Consider the following 10,623-nt stretch of genomic DNA (forward strand, 5'->3'; position numbering starts at 1 on the left):
GTCCACATGATGTCTTGGACCTAGAGATGGTGAGGTTTCCTGGGAGAACATCTCAAAACCTTCTGCGCTGCCTCTTGAATACAAAAGGTCGACTGTGCCTGTGGTCTTATGAAAGCTACAGTAATGGGGCCATGACGCTATACTACATAAATATTGTTATTATTAGTTAGTGAAATAATAACAGATGAGGATAATAATAACAACCTGGCACGATCTTTTCCCAGGAGCTTTTAGTAAGTTGGAAGGCACAATTGGTGATACCGTTTAATACACTGTGAAGATACGTGATCATTCTGGAGCCATTATCAGGCCCTGTTAGAGTCTTTTCAAAGCCAGTGCTTATTGTGCATGCTATGAATAAGAGAGAACAAAAATTATGCATGCAGGGCCAAATTCTCATCTTGCTCTGAACCCCCATGGACTTCTCTTTGAAGTCAATGGATGCTCAGCAGGGGGTGGTGCAAGATGAGAATTCGGAACAGGAATGTGAAGAAAAGGGGATAATTTTCTTTGACCATATCATCATTTCTTGTGTGTTAAATGCTCACACAGTGTCTAACCCCAATTCTTTTCTTACTTCCGTCTCAATAAAATTGCATGACATATTGTTTTTTTTTTCTTTTCTTGCATCTCTGTGTGCATATACTGTAGGTCATTTTCTATGGGAGGCAAATTGGATAACTTCAATTACTCTCCTGTAAGCTGTTATTATTGAACTGAGCCTGGAGTGCTTTATTTTCAATAAAGAAGTATTCTTATAATACAACTTTCATGCAAATTTAGATACTATAGGTTTTCAAAGATTTTCTCCAGAAAGGACATTTTTCACTGGCCCAGATAATTAACTACTCGTCTTTGTGCCCCTGCTTTCATTCAACTAATTTTTGAAATTATTTTGTCCACTGTGGGATGGCTACACAAATGCATGCTCTCCCAGGAAAACATGATTTGAAATCAACAATGCAGGGTTTGTTTCTGCAGTCTAGTATTTGCTCCCTCCTAAGATTCGAATTGTTGTGAACACACAATGGTAAATGAATGTCCATAGGGCAACTTCACAAAACAGCAAGGCTAGGAGCTAGAGGCCACAGCTTCCACATTCAAAGAGGAGCCCACCCCTTGTCAGATTGAAAAACACAGAGCCTGCCCTTAGAAACTTGTCTCGGAAGATGCAACTCACCGAGAGTTCTCCCTTTCTTTTTATGAAGAAACTAAACTCCGTTGGATTCTCACACCTGGATGTGCACTGATGAAATGTCCTGGAATGCAGGGCCATTAATATTCATGGGACATCTCCCGTAACCCGTGATGGTCTATGATGTATGATAGAAACCAGTATCATTTACACTGAATCTTTAAAATATTGACAAAGACAAGTTCGTAAACACTGAGGAAACCTTGTATTTTGTGTTATGACTTCTTTGTTTTATACTTGGTGCAGTTTTCAATTAATGGTTGCGTATGCAGGGCGATTATTCATTTATTATAGTCAGTTTAGATATGGTAGAGATTAGAGGAATAAAGCAAATCATTTCAGTGACACTGGCTAGTGATACATTGTTATTATTCCCATTTTTATTTATTTATTTATTTATCTGGCTAGAGCAGGGCAGGATTTATGGCACCTACTTTCAAATGCTAAGTCTTTTTCTTCCCTGGTTCCTGTTTTTATGGTTTTAAATTAGCAAAAACAGCGGTAAGATTTGAAGTAGATTTACTGACACGAGTTATCAAATGATAGCCATGCATACAAATAATAACTTATACAAACACAAGAATATTATGTTAAATTATATAATATATTTTTTGGTCAGTGACAAGATTCTGTCTCTCCCCCCCCCCCAACCCCCGCCCCGCCCACAGTTACATGGAAAAGTATCTGGTCTTTTTTAAGTGTGAAGATTCACAGAAGTGTTGATGGCAGAACTGAATTTATGTAGTACATAAACTAGGCATCAATATATGGAAAATCTCATAAGAAATAACATGCACTTTTGAACACAAGTAAAGCAAGGGAACTCCACCTATTAGGTATTTGGGAGTTAATGACATGGAGCACAATGCTCTCTGTCAGCCTTGCTATGTGGTTTTCTCAGTCTGCTGCAGACACATACTCTGTAATGTCATTTTGCTCCTAAAAAGGTTTTACATGCTTTTAAAAGTGCCTCAGATTTTGGCAAAGTTTATTTTATGCATTATGCATAAAAGTTGTCATCAGGATTTAACAAAACATTTTGCACATAAAGATTAGAAATAAAATGATTTGGATGGCTTTCCTAGATGGTGTGAACTTAAAAAAAAAAATCGAGCTTGTAGCTCAACCCCTTCACAAATTTCAAAACGAACAACGAACAAGGCCCATCGTGAAGAGAATGGAAATGTAAAATCCTGGAAGCAAAGCCTGCCATGGCGACTTTACTTTTCTTTTGGCTACCAGTGTCTCTTGTTTACTGGCTGTAATACTAACGATGTGGCATGCAACCAGGCTGCAACAGTTAAGCAAGAAATTTCCAGGTTCAATAATCTATGTGCAGGATTGCCTACTTGAGTAACGGGGGCAACAGAGTGGCCAGCTTAGTTTTTGATATCTGGATCTTAAGATGTGGGACTCCCCAGAAGAGTGAACTGGACACACGGCAGAGGTGAAGAAGTGATGGAAACAGCTGAGATGGGCAGAAACTGTTTGGGTGTTAAGCTTTAAAGGACTGTTTCACATGTTCTGGCTTGTACCATATTTTAAAGCGAGGCACGTGGCATGTCCATGGTATAAAGGAAGCATGAGGTTCCACAGGATCCAGCAGAATTCTGGAGGGACTGTATGTGTGTCTAACACCAAGACACATCGAGGGTAGTTCTGAATATTGAAATAAGATAAAATTAAGGATAATAATATATAATAAAACAACAACCACAACAACAACAACAATAAATGTTAGGTTTATTTTGTTTGAAAACTTGAGCCTACAAGGGTCTCTTCTGCAACCAGATGCCTGATTTCTAGCTATGCCCTCCATTCCCAGGGTGGTGTGGAGTAGGCAGTTTCCCGTTGTGTTGTGTGTCTTTCAAAGAGTATCAATATCCCTGGTGTTCCTGAGGTGGTATATAGTGTGTTCCTAGTTGTTGCTGATATGTCAGTCTTCCTCACTGGCTGATATATAATCACAGGATAAATAGATTGAAGTTTATGCTGTTTCCAGAGGGACAATTATTGCTGAGGTTAGGGTACAGTCCTTGGAAATTCATAGGTAACCATAGGGCAGCAGGCCTAGGAGAATCCTTCTAGACAGCAATTGTGAGCCACTTCCACAGAGGGGTTTGTGTTCAGTCCAGTGGCTGGAGGGCCTGGTGCGATTATCATACTCTTAGGAATGTCCCAGCACTTATTATATTCTCCTTTTTCCTGGTACTTTTCCACTGGTGGCTTCATCAGCATCGACAAGGTTCTAAAAACACACTGTTCAAACTATGGCACCAACCAAGGATGATACGTGCAGTAAACTTCGAACCCCTATCTACCCAGGTCTAGCCAATGGACAGGACATTCTCCACAGTTGAGTGGAGAGTGGGGTCTGACTTTCACATGAACTCTGGTGCCCCATATTTGACCGTGTCCCCTGGATGGGGAGGCCTGGTGGCACGCAGAGGAAGGATAGCAGGCTACCAAGAAGAGACTTGATACCCTATGAGCATATACAGGGGGAGGAGGTCCCTCTCAGTCACAGTCATAGGGGAGGGGAGTAAGGGGGAAATGGGAGGAAGGGAGGAATGGGAGGATACAGGGGATGGGATAACCATTGAGATGTAATATGAATAAATTAATAAAATATCTTTTTTAAAAACACACTGTTACCTGCTCCTTTATTTTGAGTTCTCCACTTCTAACAATGCCAATTTGTGTTACTTGGATATGTTTGCTGACTTATCAAACACTATGCCACCTGAACACCACTGACAGCCCCAGCTTTTAAATGGTTCTCCCTTAAGCTTGTCTTTTATCTGAAAACCATATTTAAAAAAGAAAGAAAGAAAGAAAAAGAAATGATACCAGCATCTGTATAAGCAAAGGAAACTGAATTGAAACTGGAAGTTTCTCTTCAAGTTGTTCACTTGTACTACAGTTAGGTACCTATCATAGTGTTTTAAAGTAGGGAGAAGTAAGATAATATTTGTTGCACATCTTTTGTGCTAAGTACTTTCCTCATATTATCTCACTCTACTTGCTGTTGAGGTCAGAATTATTTCCCCAAATGTTCAAAGGAAGCATGGGCTCAGACAGACTGTGTCTTATCTCACATTCCATACTCAGCAAGTGGGGGATCCAAGTTTTCACCCTTGATCTATGTTGTTCCCAGACTTTAAGTCCTGTGTACCTTGCAGGTGGAAAGGGGAGAGATCACTGTTATCATCATCTTTCAGTTGTCAAATTTCGAGATGTAGATAAATAACAGCCATGTAATTATTCAGTCAAGTTAATATCACCAACCAGACTTCTGTATCTGTTTGAGTTTCCTTCTAGCCCTCCATGCTCCCTGTGACTGCTCTTCCTGCCTCTTCCTCCCCCTCCTTCCCTTCTCCCTCCTCTTCCTCTCATCCTCCTCCTCCTTCTCCTGTCAGGACTAGCACTGAGCCCAGGGCCTCATGCATATGAGACATGTGCTTTACCAAGCAGCCACAGCCACAGTACTTTCTATAACTCCAGCCTTCCTTTGACTTTCTGTTCTGAAGTCAGCGGTCCTTTGCTACCTCCACTGATTCCTCAGTTCCTCAGCCAAGTAGTCTTCCTTGTTCACCTAAAGAGTTCTTTAACAGATTACAACAGAGATAGTTAAAAAAAAAATAAAGACAGAATGAATCATCAAGTGCCTCTGTCCACTTTGTATTGCTGTATTTGTCAGAGACTTGGAACATGGGAGGTTCTGACCTTACAGTTTTTGGAACCTGCTTAGGGCCTTCTTGTTGCATTGTTCCCTGCTAGTAGGTCAAGGGTGGGAGATACAACATGTATGGTCATGTTTACAAAGGGGAGGTAAAGTGGAGCTGAGATAAGTCATGTAAAAAGGAGCCCACCCTTGTAACAACTAGCCTACTTAAGGGCGATGACACTTAAGAGGGGTCTGCCTAACCAGTTTTCAAATGTCCCACCTCTCAACATCTGCTCTGTTTTGAACTAAGGTTCTGACACAGGGTTTGAGAACACATTGAAACCAGGGCAGCAGGGAAGTAACGGAGTCCAGCCCACCTCGTCCTTGTCTTTGCCTGTGTAACTGCAGATTGCATTATTGCAGGATGGGTTTTATGTTCAATATCTACTTGAGTCAATGTTGCACTGAAGCACAGCATAGCTAATATTTGTGTGTGTGTGTGTGTGTGTGTGTGTGTGTGTGTGTGTGTGTGTGTGTGTGTGTGAGCGCTGCCTCTAAATATCAGATCAATACAATTAAACTTTAAGCTAGTGATTTTAATGTGAATATCTTAATATGTGGCACTGGAGTTGATATTTTCAATCTGATATATTGGAAAGAATAAAGATCTTCGGGGAGTGCTAATGGGAAAAGAGAAGAAATCAGGAGAAACTGATTTGTATAATAATCAGCTGGTCAATTAGTCCATGCCTCTGAGGCTGCTAGGCATTGCGCCAGTTTCCTCTACCCAAGAAGTACCACTGGCCGTTGTTCCACCATCACACCTTGTGGGACAAAGCACTGCCACTAGCACCATTTGTTGCTTCAAGGGCAAGCAAGGCTGGCCGATCCTCTGAATCCCAGAATACTTTCAGCTTTCCAGGGTAGGGTGGGGCTTTCAGTGCTTTTAACATTTTTAGTGCTGGCCCCCAACTACAGTTACCCTTTGAAGAGACCGGATTTATCAGGCAGATGAAAATCTCCCATTGTGCTTACATCAAGGGTACCACTGTAACAGTCTGTGGAGCCTCATGGTGGGAGACAGTTGTCAAAGTTGTCCAGCATGGAGAAGGAGGTAAGCTGAAATTCCAGTTAAACCAATATTTTCTCCCTCTTCTCATTCCCCCCATCTCCTTCTTATGCCCCTTTCCACCGTCCTTGTATTTGTATATTGCTCAGACCTCCAGGATTCCTTGGTCAGAATCTGTTTTTCCTTCCACACTCTCTGCACTGCACTAGTGCAGGAGACTTCCTGGCTAGCCTTGCTCACATACTTTCCTATGAATCAGAGACATTTACCTTTTTCAGTATTAGTTAGACATTGCTTTCTGACTAGAATACCTGAAGTTTTGTAGAAAACAGATTTCTTGGTGAACAGTCAGTTTCCATGATCAGGAACATTACTGAAGCATTATCATGGTTATTATGGTGATGATAATAGTGGTGGTGGTGGTGATGATGGTGATGGTGATGATGGTGGTGATAATGATGATGATAATGGTGGTGGTGATGATGGTAATGGTGGTGATGATGATAATGGTGGTGGTGGTGATGATGGTGATGTTGATGATGGTGGTGGTGATGATGGTGATGATGGTGGTGGTGATGATGATGATAAGGGTGGTGGTGGTGATGGTGGTGATGATGATAATGGTGGTGGTGGTGATGATGGTGATGGTGATGATGGTGATGATGGTGATGGTGGTGGTGGTGATGATGATGGTGGTGGTGGTGATGATGATGGTGTTGATGGTGAAGGTGATGATGGTGATAATGACGTATTACTTTTTGTTCTGTTGGATATTGAACTTGTGACCCTATACAAAGTAGAGAAGCATTCTGCCATTGAGATATCACAACATTCCTTTGGAGAGATCACTGACAGTATGTGTTCAGGTGGCTAAAGAATTCTCCAACTTAATGCATGTGTGACATTAGTTGAGCATGCTCCCTAGCCTCATGAAGCTTTAAGCTCCTCACTGTTGAAAAAGTTAAGTGAGATGGTACATGTAGAGTGCTCAGCACAGTGGCTGATGCCCTCTGTCACTAGTTACTCACATTCTAGGCTCACCTCTCTATTCACAGTCTGTCCTGGCTAGTATGTGAAATGTCCCCACAGGTTCATGTGAGTGAACACTGGTGGTGCTCTATGAGAAGCGTTGGATCTTTTAGGAGGCGGATCGTTGCTGGAGGAAGTAGGCCAGTGAGAGCAGGCCTTGAGGTTTTAGAGCCTGGTCCTACTTCCTGTCTGCTTTTGTTCTTGACTGTGGATGCAAGGGGACCAGCAATCTCATGCTTCTGCTTATAGGGATTTCTCACCAACATAGATTATGTATCTTCTTAAACCCATAGCCAAAATAAACCTTCCTCTCTTAAGTTGCTTCTCAAGTATTCGATTACCACATGAGAAGAGAACTAATCAATCATCCAGGATTTGGGGAGCATTGAATATGTTCTATGTGTTGTTCTAAATCCTTTAGATTTTCTACATCACTTAATACTCAAAATAGTAAGTGATTATCACGGCCATTATTTACATAAAGAAGCTTAGATCCAGAGTTGTCAAGCAATATGTTTAAGGACACAAAACTGTAATAGAATCAATCTTCTCTACCTTAGTCTCTAATCCAGAACACATTTCTATCCTTGCTCCTCTGTCTCTGTCCATGACAAGCTTAGAACTCTCTGTTCTGTCTTATACTGATGAGTTTTTATCATATACTTCAAGGCTCATGGCAAATGAGGCCTTGAAAAATGCTACTTAGTGGCAGGTGATAAGCGGAAGTAATAATAGTTCTAAAACAATTGCTGGAGAGCACAGAGAAAGTGTTTAACGTCAGCCTTCGTTTGTTTTAACAACACATTATCTATGTTCTATGGTAGGTATCTGGGCTTTTTATTGACACTGGTAACTCCTTGAGAAACCCTGTTGTTAATCCATTGCTCCATGCATTATGATGCTGATATATTGAGATATAGCAGCTTGAGAGAGCCTGTGCAGGAATCCCTTTTCCCAGGAAAAACAGCTAAATAATCTCAAATATCCAGATGTAGGTACGAGAAGCAGTACCTTGCAAAAAAAGTGAATTCTTTGACTAGTGCTAAGATTCACATTGCAAGATGTTAACAATTAGAATTTGAAATGTCTCCCATAGGCTCATGTGTTGAGCATGTGGTCCTCAGCTAGTAGTACTGTTTTAGAATCAGTAGACACTTTAGGACAGGGGACATAGCTGGAGAAAGTAGGTCCGAGGAGCCCTTGGTGGTTATGCCTCTTCTGTAGTCCCTTTCCTTTTTCTTTGCTTCCTGTCTACCATGAGGCTTCCTCTACACACGCCTTCTTCCACGTTTCACCAATGTGGGTGAGACCGGATATGCATGGATGGAACCCTCTGAAATAATGAGCAAAATAAACCTCCCTGTTCTCAGCCAAGCACTAGACAAGAGTGGCCACTATACAGAGCAGTCGAGGAGGTAAACTACAGAGTCTGCCAAGAAAAGCCGACCGAAGCGATAGCGCTGCAGGAAGAGGCATGGCAAACACAATGCTGTATGCCTGAGTGTTAGAGGCAAGCTGTACAATTATAAGTAACCAGGCAGGCAGTTATCAGAATAATTTGAAGAGCTTGCAAATTTTAAGCCCATTTAAAGTTATTCTCCTTTAAATATTTAAAACTACAAGTTAACACTAGACATTTGTTACTAGACATAGCTACTAATAGTGACCTTAAGCAAGTTGCTTAACATCTCAGAACCTAAGTTTCTTTATGAAAGTAGTGGCCATAATAGATCACTAATAGTGCCCTAGACATAGCTATTAACCACAGGCCGACTGGCTTTGGCTTGTTCTTAAATACTTCAAAGTCTTTTTTCCTAGATCTGTACACACATGCAAGACATCATCAGTCATATGAGTGAAGAAGAGATAGTGGCCACCTTTCTTCAGAGCCACTTGCTCAGCTGGAGAGATGCACTAACATTTTCTTTTCCTTTATGGAAAATTTATTGCCACATTCCAACAGTGCATTACCATTTCCTTTCAACATCATGCTTCGCAGCTTCCTTTATTCTTTTTGCTTGGATGCCAAAGAGCCCGGTGTTAGCCCTAGCCATTCCAAGACTGTCAAAAGCCTTGAAGTTCTACTCTTCTGGGATGACTCTGGCTTTCTCCTTTTTGTAGACATTCCTGATGGGTATCACAGGTACTGTTAGCTGGGTGGTCAGTTTAAGTTCCTCAGCAGAACTGTTTCCCTTCTTTGGAGCAGAAGGCTTCCTGGGGAAAAGTACAGGTATGGATCTGTACCCCTTTAGGTGCTGCACACTGGCCACTAGTGACTCAATGGGTTTGTTTCATCTTCTTGGGTCTACAGAGATGCCAACGGTGTGAGCTTTTTACTTATGGATACTAGCCGTACAGATTTCTTCCAGGCTGAAGCCCCTGCCAGCAAAGACCTTGGTGTGGTATCTAAGTGTAGGGCACCACACTATGGGCCCAATGGGACTGGATGTGGGATGCGTTTTCATCTGCCAGGTCTTGGGTCTGCATATCTTGTGTAGTGGCTAGTTGAACCAAGTGTCCACTTGCTGCTGCCAATCCTTGTGGAAGTGAGGCTTTAGGATCATGCCGTTCTGTCTGGGAGCCATGGCTGCCAGTACCATTTTCTTTTTCTTTTTTTTTCTTTTCTTTTATTTTATTTTTGCCTTTTAAAAAATTAATTTATTCCTGTTACATCTCAATGATTATTCTATCCCTTGTATCCTCCCATTCCTCCCTTCCTCCCATTTCACCCTTACTCCCCTCCCCTATGACTGTGCCTGAGGGGGATTTCCTCCCCCATTATATGCTCATAGGGTATCAAGTCTCTTCTTGGTAGCCTGCAATCCTTCCTCTGAGTGCCACCAGGCCTCCCCCTCCAGGGGACATGGTCAAATATGAGTCACCAGAGTACGTGTGAAAGTCATACCCCACTCTCCACTCAACTGTGGAGAATGTCCCTTCCATTGGCTAGATATGGGTAGGGGTTTGAAGTTTACAGCCTGTATTGTCCTTGGCTGGTGCCAGTACCATTTTCTTAAGAAGCTAAACAACAGCACGGAGCACTCCCTTCCAGACGAAGACAGATGAACTTGAAACTTTAGAGTGACGATGGTAGATCTGTGGAAAAGAACAAGATGCTTAAACAGCTATGTTGTCAAGTATGGAAGGGATCTCCAAAGGGGAAGATGAGCCTGAAGATAGACTGAGAAACCAATTATAACTTGAAAGTGAGAAAAAAGAAGCAATGGGGCCCACGATGCAAGCTCTGTTGGCAGCATGGATGTATACTACCTTATTTAAATGAAAGACTGGGGAGGCACTGGGCATCTCTGATGCCCACACATGTGATGAAGCGCCCATGTTTGAGGACCTCATTTTCCCTACCTTAAGCACAGGTTGAAGGCCTCAGTGTGGATCCCCAAAGAAACTGAATGTATTCTGTTCTCCGTTGTAACATCCTCTTGTTAGAAATTTTGTCGGGAGGAAAATTGGGACTCTATATTTTCTAAAGCTAGATGCATGAGTCCTATCAACAGCATTTAATACAAAGAAAAAGATGATATGAATATTTGATATGGGGCAAAAAAGAGAGGTCCTACAGATTAAATATTATGGAAAGATTAAAGGCCCCTGGAAAACCCCCTAATTTTTGAAGGCTTTATTAAATTGTAGGAAGAGTTTTCG

General features: G+C 41.8%; 1 pseudogene across 1 annotated transcript; it reads right to left on the reverse strand.

The window, feature by feature from the left end:
- Window positions 1-8,927: 8,927 nt before the first annotated feature.
- LOC311582509 (large ribosomal subunit protein eL13-like) lies at window positions 8,928-9,545 on the reverse strand (annotated as a pseudogene). Its single transcript has 2 exons — window positions 9,298-9,545; window positions 8,928-9,174 (listed from the first exon to the last, which is right to left on the reverse strand). The product of its transcript is annotated as a large ribosomal subunit protein eL13-like (transcript).
- Between the last annotated feature and the right edge of the window lie 1,078 nt (window positions 9,546-10,623).

The sequence above is a fragment of the Acomys minous genome, assembly GCF_964271855.1.
Source record: "Acomys minous genome assembly, chromosome: 14".
NCBI lineage: Eukaryota > Metazoa > Chordata > Mammalia > Rodentia > Muridae > Acomys > Acomys minous.